This window comes from Pinus tabuliformis, chromosome 5_1 (genome assembly GCF_031772625.1).
Source record: "Pinus tabuliformis cultivar Carrire ecotype Pingquan chromosome 5_1, CPIR1, whole genome shotgun sequence".
Lineage (NCBI taxonomy): Eukaryota > Viridiplantae > Streptophyta > Pinopsida > Pinales > Pinaceae > Pinus > Pinus tabuliformis.
The window spans coordinates 534,293,087-534,313,609 of record NC_142305.1 but is presented as its reverse complement, the minus strand read 5'-3'; the positions used below and the strand labels follow the sequence as shown (position 1 = coordinate 534,313,609).

The window sequence follows — 20,523 nt, the reverse complement described above, 5'->3', positions numbered from 1 at the left end:
GAAACGAAGGAAATTGTGTGGATTAGGAAAATCTAGGAAGATTTACAAGAGAAACAAGTGCATTCAAATCATCTTTTGATTGAAAACACTTCTACAATAAAGTTGGCTAAGAACCCAATTTTACATGATCAAACCAAGCACATCAATACAAAATATCATCTGATTTGACATATTGTTAAGGCCAAAACAACCCACCTATGACATTGTTCCACAAATGAGCTCATTGCAGACATCTTCAACAAAGCGCCTGGAAGGGAAAATTTTGAAAGATTCTGAATGATGCTTGGAATCACTAACATCCCTTCAAATTAAGAGGGGGAATGTTGACACCTAATCTTTGGGATTAGGTAAATACATGTAAATATTGTAAATAGTAAAATAAATGGAATTGGAAGTTGAAGAGACATTGGGAGATGAAACCCAATAGTCTCCCTCTCCGTGTATATATCCGTGGTTCCTAATGGAATTCGTAACAAAGCCACTTTGGAACCTACTGTCACCAAATCAACACCCCCCTAGGTTAAGCTAGTACTCGTTGTTGCACCAGGAGCTATTGAACGAGGTGTTGAAGCATGAGTGTTTTATATCCATTGTGCAAAGATAGGTTGTAATTGTATAACAGTATCTGATAACATATCTTGAGGACATCCTAGAGTGCTCATAGTATCATTATGAATATACGGACCAAAACAACGGAAACCTAGGAATATACATACCCAGTTGAGGTGTGATACAATTGCATCACGATGTCTAAGAACGTGATCTAATAAATTGTTGTATTGAGTAGTTGGGTCATAATCTCTTACCATAAAAATCGCTGCATGTGCAGTAGCGCCAACTATGATAAACCCACCAATCCACATATGATGTGTGAACAGAGAGAGTTGGATACCATAATCAATAGCTAGGTATGGATAGGGAGGCATCGAATACATGTGGTGAGCTACAACAATAGTTAAATATCCTAACATAGCTAGGTTAATAGCTAGTTGAGCATGCCACAAGGTAGTTAAGATCTCGTAAAGACCTTTATGGCCCTCCCCCATAAATGAACCTTTATGAACATCTAAAAGGTCGTTGAGGTTATGACCAATGCGCCAATTGGTCTTATACATATGACCGGCTATCAGGAAAAGAACTGCAATAGCCAAATGATGATGTGCAGTATCGATCAACCACAGACCCCCCGTTACTAGATTTAATCCTCCATGGAAAGTCAAAAAGTATGAATATTTTGACCAATTCATGGTGAAAAATGGGGTCAATCCCTCAACAAAAATGGGATAAAGTTGAGCCAAAAGATCACGATTGAAAATAAATTCATGAGGAAGTGGTATCTCTTTAGGATCCACTCCAGTGTCTAGAAGTTGGTTAATGCGTAGAGAGACGTGTATTTGGTGTCTTGCCCAGGATAGAGATCAAAGTCCTAGTAACCCTGCTAAATGATGGTTCAACATGGATTCTACTTCCTAGAACCAAGCCAATTTTGCAGCAGCTTTGTGATAATGGAACCAACCAGCAAAAATAATTAATGCTGCAAAGATCAATGCACCAATTGCAGTGCAGTAAAGTTTTAATTCATTGTTTATTCCAGATGCTCCCCAAATCTGGAAGAACCCAGAGGTTATTTGTATCCCTCAAAAACCTCCACCTACATCCCCATTCAATATTTCTTGGCCTACTATTGGCCAAAATCATTGGGAACTGGATTTGATGTGAGTGGAATCAGCCAGCCACACTTCATAATTGGATCCCACTCACATCAAACCCAGTGCCCAAGTAATTTGGCCAATAATAGGCCAATAAATATTGAATGGGGATGTAGGCAGAGGTTTTCGAGGGATACAAATAACCTCTGGGTTCTTCCAGATTTGGAAAGCATCTGGAATAACCAGTGAATTACAACTTTACTGCACTGCAATCGGTGCATTGATCTTTGTAGTGTTAATGCCTTTTGCTGGTTGGTTCCATTATCACAAAGATGCCCCAAAATTGGCTTGGTTCTAGGAAGTAGAATCCATGTTGAAACATCATTTAGTAGGGTTACTAGGACTTATATATCTATCTTGGGCAGGACACCAAATACATGTCTCTATACCCATTAACCAACTTCTAGACACTAGAGTGGATCCTAAAGAGATACCACTTCCTCATGAATTTATTTTCAATCGTGATCTTTTGGCTCAACTTTATCCCAGTTTTGCCAAGGGATTGACCCCATTTTCACCTTCAATTGGTTGGAATATTCAGAGTTTTTTATTTTCGTGGAGGATTAAATCCAGTAACGGGGGGTTTGTGGTTGACCGATACTGCACATCATCATTTGGCTATTGCAGTTCTTTTCCTGATAGCCGGTCATATGTATAATACCAATTTGCGCATTGGCCATAACCTCAAGGACCTTTTATAAGTTCATAAAGGTCCATTTACGAGGGAGGGCCATAAAGGTCTTTACGATATCTTAACTACCTCGTGGCATGCTCAGCTAGCTATTAACCTAGCTATGTTAGGATCTTTAACTATTGTTGTAGCTCACCACATGTATTCGATGCCTCCCTATCCATACCTAGCTATTGATTATAATATCCAACACTCTCTGTTCACATATCATATGTGGATTGGTGGGTTTATCATAGTTTGCGCTACTTCACATGCAACGATTTTTATGGTAAGAGATTATGACCAAACTACTCAATACAACAATTTATTAGATCAAGTTCTTACACATCGTGATGCAATTGTATCACACCTCAACTGGGCATGTATATTCTTAGGTTTCCATAGTTTTGGTCTGTATATTCATAATGATACTATGAGCACTCTAGGACGTCCTCAAGATATTTTATCAGATACTGTTATACAATTACAACCTATCTTTGCACAATGGATATAAAACACTCATGATTCAACACCTTGTTCAACAGCTCCTGGTGCAACAGTGAGTACCAGCTTAACTTGGGGAGGTGGTGATTCGGTGACAGTAGGTTCCAAAGTGGCTTTGTTACTACTTCCATTAGGAACCGCAGATTTTTTGGTACATCACATTCATGCATTTACTATCCATGTGACTGTTTTAATCCTACTTAAAGGTGTTCTATTTGCTCGTAGCTCCTCGAATATGGGTTTTCGCTTTCCTTGTGATGGACCTGGCAGAGGAGGAACATGTCAAGTATCTACCTGGGATAATCTCTTCCTTGGTTTATTCTGGATGTACAATTCAATTTCGGTAGTAATATTCCATTTTAGCTAGAAAATGCAGTCTGATGTTTGGGGTAATATAAGTGATCAAGGAGTGGTAACTCATATTACAAGAGGAAACTTTGCATAAAGTTCCATTATGATTAATGGGTGGCTCCATGACTTTCTATGGGCACAAGCCTCTCAAGTGATCCAATCTTATGGTTCTTTATTATCTACATATGGTCTTTTATTTTTAGGTGCTCATTTTGTTTAGGCCTTCAGTTTAATATTTTTATTCAATGGCCGTGGGTTTTGGCAATAACTCATTGAATCTATTGTTTGGGCCAATAAAAAATTGAAGGTTACTCCTGCTATCCAACCCATAGCTTTGAGCATTGTACAGGGACATGCTGTAGGAGTAGCTCATTACCTTCTGGGTGGAATCGTCACAACATGGGCATTCTTCCAGGCAAGAATTATTGCAGTAGGATAAAGTCTAGGAGGATTTGAAAAGTATATGGCATCAAGATTTCCAAAGTTCAACCAAGGCTTGGCCTAGGACCCAACTACTCGTTGTATTTGGTTCGGTATTGTGACTGCAAATGACCTTGAGAGTCATGATGATATTACTAAAGAACGCCTTTATCATAAAAAAATTTCTTCCCAATTTGGTCAGTTGGCAATAATCTTTTTGTGGACCTGGTAATTTGTTCCATGTGGCTTGGCAAGGCAATTTTGAAGCATGGATACGCAATCCCTTACATGTAAGACCCATTTCGCATGCAATTTCGGATCCTCATTTTGGTCAACCAGCGATAGAAGCCTTTACCAAAGGAGGTGCTCCCGGTTCGGTCAATATTGCTTATTTCGATGTTTATCAGTGAAAGTATACAATTGGCTTACGCACTAACAAAGATCTTTATGCTAGAGCTCTTTTCTTGCTATTTCTTTCTGTCATCCTTTTAATAGCGGGTAGGCTACATCTACAACTTAAATGGAGACCACAGGTAGAGAACCCTCCTCTTCCCTTCTATCCAATGGAGAGGGAGGGCAGAGCTCTTGGTTTCATAGTTTCATGTTGTCAAACAATTGAACAAAGAAAAGAATAGATGGCTAGTACCCGATCAAACCAATTTGGTCATGTAGGAACAAGGTTCAAATCTCTTGGGCTGTTAGAATGCCTCAGCTGCATACATCACTGCACTTCCACTTGACACTTATCATAATTATAAATGGCTCGTCTCGCCATGACCTTATCTTGGATTCTCAATACTTTTGTCGCTCCATCCCCTGCAAGCATAGAGAACCCGTCATTGTCCCAACCGTGTTCGCGACTAGGGTCTCTCACGGAAGTAAGAATAGGAGAGAACTCATCTTGGGGTTGTTTTTCTACTTATATGCTTTCAGTAGTTATCTGCTCCGCACTTGGCTACCCAGCATCTACCGTGGGCACAATAACTGGTACACTAGAGGTGTGTCCTTCCCGGTCCTCTAGTACTAGGGAAAGGTCCTCTCAATGCTCTAATGCCTGCACCGGATATGGACCGAACTATATCATGACATTCTGAACCTACCTTACATACCGCTTTAATGGGCGAACAACCCAACCCTTGGAAGATACTATCGCCCCAGGTGGCAAAGAGCTGACATCGAGGTGCCAAACCTTCTCATCGATATGAACTCTTGGGAAAGATCAACCTGTTATCCCTAAAGTAACTTTGATCCATTGAGCAATGACCCTTCCACTCGGCACCATCAGATCACTAAAGCCGACTTTTGTCCCTACTCAACGGGTGGTCTTGCATTCAAGCTCCCTTTTTCCTTTGCACTCGAGGGCCAATTTCCGTCTGGCTCGAGGAAACTAGTTTAATGTTCTTATTCAACGGTTGTGGGTATTGGTAAGAACTCATTGAATCTATTGTTTGGGCCCATAACAAATTGAAGGTTGTTCTTGTTATCCAGCCAAGAGCCTTGAGCATTGTACAGGGATGTGCTGTAGGAGTAGCTCATTACCTTCTGGGTGGAATCATCACAAAATGGGCATTCTTCTTGGAAAGAATTACTGCAGTAGGATAAAGGCTAGGAGGATTTGAAAAGTATATGGCATCAAGATTTCCAAAGTTCAGCCAAGGCTTGGCCTAGGACCCAACTGCTCATCGTATTTGGTTCGGTATTGCGACCGCACATGACTTTGAGAGTCATGATGATTTATCGAAGAATGCCTTTATCATAAAATTTTTGCTTCCCACTTCGGTTAGTTGGAAATAATCTTTCTGTGGACCTCTGGTAATTTGTTCCATGTGGGTTGGCAAGGCAATTTTGAAGCATGGGTACACGATCCCTTATATGTAAGACCCATTGCTCATGCAATTTGGGATCCTCATTTTGGTCAACCAGCTATAGAAGCCTTTACCTGAGGAGGTGCTCTCGGTCTGGTCAATATTGGTTATTCCGGTGTTTATCAGTGGTGGTATACAATTGGCTTATTCACTAACGAAGATCTTTATGCCGGAGCTCTTTTCTTGCTATTTCTTTTTGTCATCTTTTTAATAGAGGGTAGGTTACATCTACAACCTAAATGGAGACCAAGTTTTTCATGGTTCAAAATTGCCAAATCCAGTATCAATCATCATTTGTTAGGACTCTTCAGAGTTAGTTCTCTAGCTTGTATAGGGCATTTACTTCATGTCTCTATTCCTAAATCAAGGGGAGTGCACGTCAGATGGGATAATTTTTTGGATGTATTACCGCATCCCAAAGGTTTAGAACCGCTTTTAACATGTCAGTAGAATCTTTATGTTCAAAATCGTGATTCTAGTAATCACTTATTCGGTACCTCCCAAGGGGCAGGGATTTCTCATCCCAGGTTTGAACAAGTTGATAGAATCCCATCTCCCATTTGCCTCCCCATCTTGCTACCCAGGCAGGGACATGGGGTAGCAAAAAAAAGAGTTAGGGTTTCTCTTCTGCTATTTTGGATATATTGAGGCCTCCATCCCCAGGAGGCTTGCACAATGGGTTATTAGCTTATTTTCCATATTGGTTCTTCCAATATATTGGTGTTGGTGTAGGGGTAGGTCTCCATACCCAGAGGCTTGCACGATGAGCTATTAGCTCAGCGGTAGAGCGTGCCCCTGATAATTGTGTCGTTGTGCCTAAGTTGTGAAGGCTCTCAGACACATGGATAGTTCAATCTACTCATCAGCACGTAACCTGGAGATGTGGATCATCCAAGGCACATTAGCATGGCATACTCCTCCTGTTTGTTTGAACTAGGGTTTGGAACTGAGCTTATCCTCAGGAGGATAGATGGGGAAATTCAGGTGAGATTGAATATAGATCCAACTTTCTATTCATTTGTGGATCTGGACAGTCTTGGAGTGCTGGTGGTTATCCACCTCGAATCCTCTCTTCTCAAGAATCCATACATCCCTTACCCATCCTATAAGTACAGTGCCTAGAGAAATACTCTTTTTCTATGAATCAACATTATTACATGCTAATTCCTTCTTGATATCTCAATATATCTTTCCTCTAAATCACAAATTGGAATCAAAATTAATGGGTTAATGTGAGCTTATCCATGTGGTAATACAATGTTCGAATTTAAACATGAATCAATTTAATGAAAGATCCTAGCTTTCATGCTTTTGTTGGGGTTGTACAAGATCATTTCGATGACCTATGTTGAGGGATATATATATCCATATCTATCTGAGATATGATCTGATTGACTATGTAAGTCCACACAAATAGCAACTAATACGAGGGAGAGTATATGGGAAAGAAAGTTATTTTTGATCTGATATGATGAACTGATGAATGGCATCAGTCTTTTATCTTGTTTCTATGGACCGATGGAAAAGTGAGGGCTCAGCGGGAATAGGATTGTACCATGAGAGAGCGAAGGGGTCAACCTGTTCCGAATAGACAACATGGATTTTGGAAATGTAGTTGTACTCTTTCATTGATCCAGATCAACAAGTATTTCCATCCATGGGGGTAAATATTTGCTCGCTAGGTGAGAGGATAGCAGTGCTAGTTAAAAATTTTGTTCCGGTAGGATTTCACTTTATTTCTATAAAGTAGTTAACGATTGCATAGGGTATTCTCCTTCATGCAAGAATAACAATTTGATCTATATCATCTTTATATAATATTAACTCGATCTTGTTCTCCTTGTTCTTCCAAACAATATTGAGTGCTTTCCGTACACACTAGTGCTAGATCGGATCAAGCATGCTGATTCAAGTTCATGTAAAATTTGCTTGATCAAGATAGGTAAAATATTACTGATTTTATGGGACCATATGTTATGATTCGAATCAATAGGAAATACTACTTTCGACAGGATTCACTCAGAATAGGCTCCAATTTTTTTTCGCAGTAGTGTGAAAAGAAGGAAGGTCTGGCTTCAAGTTGTTCGAGATAAAATAGTGGGATAGTTGTGTTGAGTCTCTCAACCCTTTGGTAAGTTATTATTCGTAAGTCCAACCCCAATTCTTGTCGAACTTGTCGAAGAGCTTCAGTCGATTCGATCAATCAAAGACTTTTCTAGCTTTACCCCCCAATTTTTATTGGAGAATAAAAATGCCAGTTATGTTCAATATTTTTCTAGATGATGCCTTTATTCATTCAAATAATCCCTTTTTTGGAAAATTACTTGAGGCTTATGTGATTTATGATCCAATTGTCGATGTAATGCCAATTATTCATGTTCTCTCTATTCTCTTAGCCTTTGTTTGGCAAGCTACTATAAGTTTTTGATAAAAAGTATCTACTTTTTTCTTTTTCAAGTTTTTGGGTCACTGTCATTGATCCAATTTTTGTATAACTCTTTCCATTTTTTTGTGACAAAATTTCTATCCTCGCTCCACCCTACAATACCAGATTCAGATACCTTATCTGTTGCTGGATAAAAACTTTTCCACTCACCTTCATGAATTCCTTCCTTCTGATCCCACTGCTCACTTCTCGTTGGGCTATTGGGTCATGTATTGATACGATCACCAATGACTTATTTTCATAAATATTCAATATATCTAGTTGATCCAAAAAATAAGAGGGAAAAAAGACCATTTTGAAAACAAAGAGAAAAATTATATCCTTCTTTCAAATTGATTTTCACACGTGATTCGGAGAAATTCCCCGCTGCTGCCTCCCGTAGGAGTCTGGGCCATGTCTCAGTCCCAGTGTGGATGATCATCCTCTCGGACCAGCTACTGATCATCGCCTTGGTAAGCCATTGCCTCACCAACTAACTAATAAGATGTGAGACCCTCCTTGGGTGGACTCCTCATTTTGCTCCTCAGCCTATGGGGTATTAGCAGCTGTTTCCAGCTGTTGTTCCCCTCCAAAGGGTAGGTTCTTACGCGTTACTCACCCGTTCGCCGCTGGAAACACCACTTCCCATCTGAATTGCATGTTTTAAGCATGCTGCCAGCATTCATCCTTAGCCAAGATCAAACTCTCCATGAGATTCATAGTTGCATTACTTATAGCTCCCTTGTGGAAAAGGCTGATTCAACATCATCTCTAGGCATAACTTGTCTCCATTTGCTTTATATAACCTCAACCTGGAGTTTCCCAGTATATCCATCCCTACCCTCTCTATCAATCCCATGGGCCTAACATGATGATATATCCATAAAAGAGATGGAAGGACTCACAAATATATTTCAGCAAATTCTCTTAGGCATAACTTGTCTCCATTCGCTTCCTATCAACTCAGCCCAAAGATTCCAGTATAGCGATCCTTACCCTACGAGCTACTATAATATATGCTCTTAACTTGATATCTATAAAGATATATGGATCATCCATATCCAATTTGTTATCCATCTACCATAGTAGACTCACTCATTCATATATGATGAGGGGGCCCTTTTAACTCAGCGGTAGAGTAACGCCATGGTAAGGCGTAAGTCATCAATTCAAGTCCGATAAAGGGCTCATGTTTCCCACAAAGAAAGAAGGCTCAGGTGTCCATTTCTCATCGTATGATACTATCTATTCCAATCTATTCTTTCAAATGGGAATAGATGGGGAATAAACTGAATAATTGTTCATTAGTAATATGAATAATAATGGAAAAAAGCTTGTATTAAAAGAATAATAGATTGGGTAAACTCGGGAAGTCTAGTTCAATTATGATCCGAACAAGGAAAGAGTTAAACAATCGAGCATTGCATAATGAGGATGAAATGCCTACCCAGAAATTATGTGCTTTATCCATAGAGATAAAAGAATATCGGGAAAATATAGTCATCATGACACAGGATCATTGCCAAAGAATTAGTTCTTATACAAATGATAAGATGATCACTACAGATCTATATATGATCATAATATGGAATGGATCAGTTAATTTGTCTTAAATTATTGATTAGGCGATCCAAATACATCAAATTAACCGGGATGATTGAGGATTTCCTAAAATAAGAGGAAGTTGGAAAAAATGTCCTTTCATCTTTCCAGGGGGGGATTGAATCATTACCTTATTTATTATCTATTTATTTCGGAAAGAATGAATTGTTCATACCTGAACAAAAAGAATTTGTTTTGTAAGGAAGTTTCCATTGACTCATTTTCTTAATTATAACCAAGAGATCTCATAGGAAAGATGGCCGAGTGGTTGAAGGCGTAGCATTGGAACTGCTATGTAGGCTTCTGCTTGCCGAGGGTTCAAATCCCTCTCTTTCCGTATCATTTCCCTACTATCTATTTTCTTCTCATCCATTGTTTTTCCAATCTATTGAATCCCAATAGGACTATTTCCTAATTCCAGGATCAATCTTCCTCTATTTGTAATAGAGAAAATAGAACGAACAATGGTTCGTGGTATGGGAAAAGACAAGGATATTTTAAGAAGCAATAAAAAAAAGTATCGCAGATAACAAGTAACGTATGGAAGGATTATAAAATGTCTCCTTCAAGGAAGGGAAAAAGAAGGAAGAAGAACATAATTTCCAAATGCCCAGCAACCGACCCACCCCTCTCTTTCATTTCATTCTCGATTCAAGCTTGACGGGAATAATACTCTATGACCAACAATTCATTAATCTTCAAATTGATCCATTTACTATCTATTATTTGATTGATGAATCCTTTATATTGTAAGGAATGAAAAGTCAAATGATTTGGAAATTTATCCCTCTGGAACAGATCTATATTCTTCTTAACGATAGCTCTCAATCTTTGTTGATCTCTTATACTAATCACATCTTGAGGTTTTCAAGTGTAACTTGGTATATCTACCATATGGTCATTGACCCAGATATGTCCATGATTCACTAATTATCTAGCTCTGGGAATGTGGGAGCCATACCCAATCGAAAAAGAATATTATCCAAACGCATTTCAAGTGATTGCAATAGGACCTGACCCATTGAGCCTTTGGATCTTCTAGCAATATGAACATATTTCAACAATTGTCGCTTCATTATTCTGTAATGAAAACTCAATTTCTATTTTTCTTCTAGCCGGATACGATATTGAGATATTTTCCTGGAAGAAGACCGGTTCATAGAATCCTTTCTGTTTTTGGGTCTTTTACTACTGAGACCTCGTAAACTTTTCAGATGACGTATTATTTTTAAATGAGGTCCCCGATAACGAGACATAGAAACTCCTTATGCAATTAGCAAATAGTGCTAGAAAGAAGAAAGAATAGTATAACCCATATGAGTACTACTGGAATTCTTTTATATGGAAAACGAAGATCTTTCTCCAAGTTGTTATTGATCCTAATAGCTCCAATCATTTCATTCATCCTATTCCTTGTTGGGAGTAAATGATCATGGCATGACGGATCCGGCGAATGATCGCAAGATTATTCTCCATTCCATCTTGATCCTAACAAAACTTTGTGGATTATGGAAATGAGAGGAATGGAAAAGAGCTAGCTATCGAGATTGAACAAGTGACCATCGCATTACAAGTGCGATGCTCTAACCTCTGAGATAAGCAGGCTTGATGGAATATCACTCCCCATTTTATTGGGGTGAGATCCATAGATTCCTTTGGAATCCTAACAATTACAGCGCGAATCAGATTCAATGACGCAATCCAGATTATGATTACAACGGAACATTGTTTGAATGTATATTCTTTCAAGGGAAAGAAAGGAGAAGTAAGGGTCAATTGATATCGATTATTTTACTCACTCTTCCAAATCGACTAGGGGAGGATAATAAAATTGCATTTCAAATGGATAAATAATATAATGATTCCCAACCATATTTGATTGGGGTTGAGATAGAGATGGGGAGAGAAGGGAAGAGAAGGGGAGTAGGGGAGGATATTTTTCCCACCCAATATTGAGAAAATATCCAATGAGTAATGATGATGGATATTAAATAATAGGATATGATCAAGGTATGATCTTGTTCTTCAAGAAGGGGATATGGCAGAATTGGTAGATGTTGCGGACTTGATCGAATTTAGCCTTGGTATGGACACCGACCAAGTGATAGCTTCCAAATCTAGGGAACCCTGGGATATTTTGAATGGGTAATCCTGAGCCAAATCCAGTTCACGAAGACAATGTTTCTTCTCCTACGATAGGAAGGGGATAGGTGTAGAGACTCAATGGAAGCTATTCTAACGAATGAATCTCATTTGGTTCAGTACTGTAGTTATAGAACAATCTATTTACACCTCAAAAATGGAGAGAGATGTTATATAACATCAGACAAAACTCACGATCAGAACTTGAATCGTTCCAAGCATTTTATTCATAAGATAGATGCCAGATTCGAGTTAAAGTACTGATTTGAAATTAAGTAATCCAATTATGAACTTATCTACTCTAGCTGGAGAATTGAATTCTTTTTTGGAATAAATGGTTGGATGAGAATAAAGATAGAGTCTAATTCTACATTCCAATGTCAACAACAATGCAAATTGCAGTAGGAGGAAAATCCTTTGGCTTTATAGACCGAGAGGGTTCAAGTCCCTCTATCCCCACCTAGGTTCGTTCCCAAACAGACTGATCTATCTTCTCCAATTCCATTGGTTTGAATCCATTCTAATTTCTCGATTCTTTTACCTCGCTATTTATTTATTTTTTTTCATGGAGAGAAGAAATTAGAACATGAATCTTTTCATCCATCTTATGACAAGTTGAGTTGATCTCTTAATAAGTTAATCATATGATCAATTGATTTTGTGTTATATGATCTACATAGATTAGATCATTTTTAAATTATTCAATTGCAGTCCATTTTTATCATATTAGTGACTTCCAGATTGAAAATAATAAACATCATTCTAAAAACTAGTAAAAATACCTTTTTACTTTTTTTTAGTTGACACAAGTTAAAAACCTGTACCAGGATGATCCACAAGGAAGAGCCAGGATAGCTCAGTTGGTAGAGTAGAGTACTAAAAATCTTCGTGCCACTAGTTCAAATCTGGTTCCTGACAAGATGTCAATATCCACGTCTCCATATCCATCTATCTAAATCTATTCTATCTAGATGTATATCTACATACAGAGACACCGTGATCAAAATCGATAGATGGATCAATCTATTCTCTCCCTCTTCTTTACTCATATTTTCCCTCTCTAGCCGTTCCAATTGAATCCCGATATTCTGTACATATAAAAAAGTAGGATTGAGAACTCAAAAATCAATATTTGATGGTGGGACTGATAATTCGGCACTAGTCAGAATCTATTCATCCTATTCCATCCGAATCAAAATGAGACAATTATCCCAATGATAGATCTATAATTGCAGAGTTGAAGTAGATCCAAATGTTGAAGAGGGTATGTCAAAAGTAGATTCAAACCGAGGTTCATAAGATTGATGTAATAACTTTTGACCGTAGTTTCTAGTATGAATACTAGATCCAATATGATGATCCCTATGATTTACAGTGAATATTTTATTCTTTCCTTGTTGGAGTTCGGGCCTCATATATCCATCAAACTATATTTTCTTTCACGAAGTTTCGTTATAGCATCTATAATAGCCTCTAGTTTAGGTGGGCAATGTAGAAAATAGACATCCACGGGAATTAACTTATCTACTTTGCAAACGGTACTATAATAATTTGTACCAAACATTTCTCTGTGATAGTACATGCTCCAGGGAACTACACATTTTGGTTCCAGCATTTGTTCATATAATAAATCTCACTACAGAAGGAGCCTTTTCATGGTCACAATCCCTGCTGTTATAATGAGGTAAGCTCATCTAGGTCCAGGTCTTGGTATTAGACCGTAACGATCGGAGTCGAATCGCGAATCTATCAATGAAGCGAATTTGATGAAACCACAATTAATACTGTAAAGGAGCATTCATAAACTGGATAGTCTGGCCCAATTTCTTTGATAGATCGTTTATGGTAGTTGAAATATCTAGATTCAAAATTTTTTGATCGAGTAAAGTTAACTTCATAGGATTCATCATTGGCTTTATGTCATTTTTTACTTCCCTCCCCCACTCGAAAATTAAGGACCATTCCAATGTTCGTCTTTGCCACACATGGACTGAACCAATGATGAAAATAAGCATGATAATTGGAGCTCCTATAAATGCAGATATACCCTATATATTAGAACTCATAGCCCATAGAGAAAGGGAGACAGTTCCAACATCAAGAACAATAAGAACTGGAGTGAGCATATAGTGATCTTAGATCGGATCCAAGTATCTTCCCATTGGTTCGATACTGGATTCATAACTAGTAGTCCGGTTCTTGACCAATGGGAGCCAAAGCTCTAGAAATCAAGATGCAAGAATAGATAGGAATGAGACTATATATTAATGAAAATATATGAACCCCTTCAAACGAGGCTTATTGCTATTGATTCTATGATTCCTATAAGACATGGTCAGTGATAATTAATTATTGGGGGCACACAAACCGACAAGACAACAATAGCTACAAATACTATTCTTAATCAAAAGAGTCAAAATGTAATCTGTGTCTATGTAGAAATTGGTCAAAGAGATTCTTCCATGGCTCACGTTGTTAATACATTTCGAGAACATGGCGCAATGGCATATAACATTGTGATAGCGGAAGCTATGGATTCTCCCGCTACATTACAATATCTCGCCCCTTATACAGGAGCAACTTTGGCTAAGTACTTCATATATAAAAAACAACACACATCAATCATTTATGATGATCCCTCCAAACAGGCACAAGCTTATCGACAAATGTCTCTTCTATTAAGAAGACCACCTGGCCGAGAAGCTTATCCAGGAAATGTTTTCTATTTGCATGACTGTCTCTTGGAAAGAGCAACTAAATTAAGTTCCCAGTTAGGTGAGGGGAGTGTTAGTGCTCTACCAATAGTTGAGACTCAAGCTAGAGATATTTCAACTTATATTCCCACTAATGCAATTTCCATTACCGATGGACAAATATTTTCATCGGCTAATCTATTCAATGCTAGGATCTGACCTGCTATTAATGTAGGTATTTCCGTCTCTAGAGTAGGATCTGCGACTCATAAAATCTATGAAAAAGGTAGCTGGAAAGTTAAAATTAGAGTTAGGTCAATTTGCAGAGTTAGAAGCTTTTGCACAATTTGCTTCCAATCTTGATAAAGCTACTCAAGATCAATTGGCGAGGGGTCAATGATTTGTGTAACTTTCAATAACTCATGGAAGGATGTTTTTATAAATATTGTGAGAATTTTGGTAAAAGAAAAATTGTAAACCCTAGCTTTTATGGTGTAAATTATAACTAGATAAGAATCTTGATATTATTTATGACTGGGGTCTATGCGAGGACAAGAAGGTCTTTAGGTATCTACAGAAGGAAACCTGTCTAAAAGAAAAAGGTGAAACAAAAGGGAATATCAATATTGATTAAAGATGGGTTAGAGTTTTTAGTTTTAAAAAGATTATTGAGACATAAAACCTTGGCGATGACATGTAACACACGAATTATCATCGTCGAAGCCTGTATCTATAGTAATGGATAAGGGTTTCATCAAATCCCCAAAATGCCGCAACGGTGGCATGCAAGACAAGAAAAAATACAAATTTAATATGTCATTGAAGGTGTATATCTGAAGCATCAAAAGGTAAGGTACATGTAGGCTCTACCTCTGGGTGTTCTAAACAATTTGGAAGTGAAGAAATTGCGTGTGAAGTAGAGTAAATTTTAACAAAAATTGGTTGGGATAGGATAGTTGTGCCAAGACCAACAACTTTTTTCGAGAATAACTCACCCATAAAATGGGCACAAAGAAAATATAATTGATCACATTACAAATGTCATAATTAATTCAATGGCTAAAATTATTCCAATCATTTGATATAAAATCAAACAGAGCGTAGTGAAAACAAAAACAGGAGTAAAGTTTTCAAAAAAAACACTTTACATCATATATATATATATATATATAAAATTTGTGAGTATAAATATATGGTACATTTATATTTATAAAATATCAAAGAAAATTTTATGTTAGTTAATGTTGTTGTTATGGTTGTATTACGTAATATAATGTAGTCTTATATAACCCCATATATATATATATATATAATTTTTAAAATTAAATAATATTTATATTGTTATAGCTGCAAGAGTATATTGTAATTAATTTGGGTCAAAATGCTTTTATTTTTAATTAATTTGTAAATTTACAGAATTTATTTTTAAATTTTATTAAAGTTTTGGTAAAATTAAATATTAAACATATTTTTTTTAAGTTGAAAAATATTTTTTGAATTTTTAAAATTTGAATTTCTAGTTTTTGATTGGTAAATGATTAATTTCATGTGGTTTAAAATAAAATTCTCATCATTAAAAATTGTTAAAAAAATATTATAATGGCCAAGTGTCATAAATTAATTATTGATATTTTTTTTCCAAATTTATGGATTTTTCCATAATTAATATTTTATTTTCAAAAAAAATAGTTGTCATTACTTTCCTGTCTTTTACTAACCATGTAAACTACTTGATTTAAAAAACAAAAGCAAAAACACACTAATTTTTCCCTTGTTGATTTTCTTCATATTTTTTCCTTGCTGATTTTTATTATTGAATAGACTTGGTTCAATCATTTTGCCCAATAAACCTTACTTATATTACATATTTTCACAATTCAATTTTAAATCATGATAAATATAAAAATAATCTATAAAATTTTCTCTTTTGTCTTCATAATTTTAATCATAACTTAAAAATATAAAATAGGAAAATAATTATTAGGAATCTTTTGAACTAACACTTAGTAAGTATATTTTTTTATTTTAATATACTAATTTTTTATATTAGATATTTTATTACATATGAATTATTTCCCACCTAATTCAGATGAGATGAGATACTTCATATCAATTTGATTTCTCCCAAATAAAATTTCCCCTTTAGATTATTTATTTGTCACTGAATTATTGTCAAATAAATAGTTTATTACAATAATTAGCTTTTTTAAAATTATTTATTTTATTTATATCATGTATATACATTATCTAATATAATGATATTAGACATTGTAATTTTTCCTCCTTATTTGGTCTCATAAGTTAAAGATTGAATAACATGTGCACAAACACATTTCAATAAGATCTTAACTTTTGTAACAAACTATGCAGTTGGGACTAATTTTTCATCCAAAATTATCTATACACCTATTTCTAATTTGCTACAAAATTATTTAATCCATTAATTACTTTCGTTACTTCTCTTAATAATATTCAAATATATTTCATTATTAGATTTATAAATTTTTTCAAACATTTAGTAATTACTATCAAATTTTTTTACATAAAAAATAAATACTAAAGAACAACATTACAAGTTACATTTATTAAATTTAATATAAATATATACCTTTAATCTTTTTTATACCCAATATAATATTTCTTAATATTTATATAGAATTATCCAGTCTGCCCCTGCGTAATGTCTTACTAAACATAACGAATATATAGAATGATGCAGGAGAATCCAACTCAGAGTAAACAAGAAGGCATGTGTTCGTCTTATGGGTTACAGGTTGGATGGTTGACAGGTCATTGTACCTAAATTGTTTGTTTTTATTCCAAAATTTCATCAGTTTCAATCTTTGTTTTGTCTTTTCGTTGAGGGGTTTTGTTTTATAAAAAAAAAAAAGAAAAAGAAAAAAAATACAAAAACAAAAGCAAAAAACAAAAAAAACAAAAACAAAACAAAAGCAAAAAAACAAAACAAAAAAACAAAAAACAAAAAAAAAACAAAACAAACAAACAAACAAACAAACAAACAAAACAAAACAAAACAAAACAAAACCAAAAAAAAAAAAAACAAAAACAAAAAAAACAAAACAAAACAAAACAAAAACAAAAACAAAAACAAAAACAAAAAAAAAAACAAAAAAAAAAAACAAAAACAAAAACAAAAACAAAAACAACAAAACAAAACAAAACAAAACAAAACAAAACAAAAACAAAAACAAAACAAAACAAAACAAAACTATGTTTTTCTTTTTTAATTAATTTTAGAATTAGATACAGGAAAATTGACAGTTTATGGAATCACTATATGTAACTGTGAACAATTTTCTAAAACTGTTTAACAAGTTGTATAAGAAAATAGGAAAATCATTGTAAGGGTTGATTCCCACCATAACAGAAGAGGAATAAAGCATTAAAGAAATATTATTCTACAGTAATCTGATTTCCATGTACAACTAATTCTTTTTCCTGTTCCTTACAGAATTCGTTGAGTGCAATTCAAAACAAAACATTGATTACATTCCAGAGTGTAAGAGAAAACGTCCGTATGTTGAATGAATACCTTGACAGACCATAAGACTGAGCAAAGACAAGATGTTTGAGCGACTGGAACCCAGGAGTATCGGGAGTAGAGACTTAGAACCAGACGAAAGCAAAAGCCACAAAACAAAGGGTTTCAAAACATAAAGTATAGAGTCTAGGAGCGCCAAGACTACATGCATGACCAGGTAATAAATACACCATTTCATAAAACAGGACTGTCGTTCTTTTTCATAAGAGTAAAAAGGAAAATTCATTGCTAAGTCTACAACCATGTAACAAACAAACTGAGTGACCAACCAAAAAAAAATTATTACATTGAGATTCCAATATAGGGCAAGCAAGGGAATGGTCACAGAACCTTGAGTATATTATGAAGTTTAAGTCAACCAGATAGTAACAAAGCGAAGGCCGAGTACCCAGGAACAAACCCTGGAAACATACTCAGGTTACAAACCCTCAATTTAATTACAGAGTTGGATTTTTTACTTAGAACTACAGCAATGGAAACCTACAATGAAACAAACAAACTACCAACAGTTGCAACCTAACAAAACAACAGTCGACAGAGAGTAAGACCGCAAAAAGACCCTACCTGGTCCAGTGGAGTGCCAGAGGAGCTGAAGCCAGTGTCTAGTGAATTGTCTCCACCCGCAAATATCGACAGTAACAAGATTAGTAAACGAGTTGAAGCCACGATGTCCAGAGAAGAAATGAGAAGAGGGTTACTATAAAGCAATTTTTCTTACCAGGAAGGAAGGGTTTGAAAAACGCCATAGCATAAACCACGACAGGTAGCAGAAGTACAGGCAACCCTGACCACAAGGGGTTTCATTGTTAGCAACTGAAGGAGAAGCGAAAGGACACTGAATCATAGAAAGAGAACATACTTGCATAACTACGAACTGAGGCCGAGAGCAAGGTCACCTCGTGGCCGCCACCTGAGGGTGCAACAAACAATGAAACTAGGTGAACAGTAAAGCTAACAAATACAAACATATCCAAGAATGCTAGAATCTTAGCAACTGTTAGTGAAGAATAAAACGTCAGAGTTACAGTGCCTAACACCCACAGTCACAGAACATTGTAAAACTACCAGAGAGCTATCAAATGAACATCAAACAAGCACAAAACCCTTCGAGCAGTGTAATGGAGCAACCGAAACTTACTAGAGAACAAGTTACAACCCGGAGAACCAGCATCAAGCTAGAAGGATGAGATCACAACCCTTAGGAGAAAAGCAACTAGCATACAATCGCACAAGAGCCACCTCGTCATCAAACGAAATAATGACTGAGCCAAGTAGGGTTTAGAGTTACACATTCAGCAAGAGAACGAAAAACAAGGAAAGGACAGGTGTGCTATTCCAACTAGCCAGAAGTATGCGGTCACATGCAGACCCATCTCCCCAAGTACCATTGAGAAAATAAACAAACAGCGCGTTAATAATTATAATCAATCAAACTTAACATCTTGTCCAAGTCAGCGAGAGGGCTGGGCCACCAATTTTTGGTATTAGAGCCAAGTTTTTGAAGATTTCGTGAGATATGGAAATTGGAAGGCAAGGACGTGGAAGAGGAGCTCAGAGAGTAGCAAGGAAAACGTTGCAGGAGGAAATCAGGATCCTTACTGCCTATTTGGAGGCAGTTGAAGCAGGAAGGAGAAGGGATCCAGAGGTAGGAGATGGCAGTGAAGAAGAAGCCATAGTTACAACAGATGGATCAGATGAAGAAGGGTCCGAAATGAGATTGTTTAGGTCGGTCATATTGGCTAGTAGCAAGCCTAAGCAAGAGATTCGAAATTACAATGGCATCTTGTCCACATAAGTCCTGCTAGACTGGATCAGTGAATTGGACAAATATTTTGAATGTGAAGAGGTTACTGAAGATCAGAGAGTTAAGTTCACTGCAACAAAGCTGAAGGGACACGCGGCCTTGTGGTGGGATAGTGTCCAAGAAGAAAGAAGAAGGATGAACAAGTTTCCAATAAAGAAATGGCCAAGAATGGTGGCCAATTTGAAAGGCAGATTTCTGCCTAAAGACTACCAAATTGCACTACATCGACAAGTGTAGAATTTGAGGAAAAAAGGGATGACAGTGAGAGAGTATACTGAAGAATTCTACTGGGTAAATTTAAGAGCTGGTTACATGGAGGACACCCCGGAGAAAATAGTAAGGTATGTAAATGGTCTGAGATTGGAAATATTGGATGAAACCAACATTATTTCCTGGAAAAATATAGAGGAAGCCTACCAGAGTGCCATGAAGGCAGAGGAGAAAATTACTAGAAAACAAAATGCTAGAAGAGGACGGGGAACTGGTAGATAAAGATGAAAGTCTTATGGTATAGGACGAACTGCGAGCAATAGTGAAGAGGGCAGTAGTTCCAAAACTTTTGGGATAGCAGAAAAAGCAAACAACGCTAGAGGTGGAAGGCCATATCAGTAAGGAAGAGGAAATGGTTAAGGCAGGGGAGCTAACTATCAGTGCTACAGGTGCCACAAGTGGGGGCACAGGTCTTTTGAGTGTCCAGAAGCGGAACAAGCAGTTCATAGGGGAGCGTATGTTGCATAGCCAGAGCAAGCAGAGGCAACTACACCAGGAAGCAGAAA

General features: G+C 36.5%; 1 non-coding gene across 1 annotated transcript; it reads left to right on the top strand.

Annotated features, from left to right (window-relative positions):
- The first annotated feature begins 9,796 nt into the window (after nucleotides 1-9,796).
- On the top strand, nucleotides 9,797-9,883 carry TRNAS-GGA (transfer RNA serine (anticodon GGA)). Its single transcript has one exon. It is a non-coding gene; the product is annotated as a tRNA-Ser (tRNA).
- The last annotated feature ends 10,640 nt before the right edge of the window (nucleotides 9,884-20,523 follow it).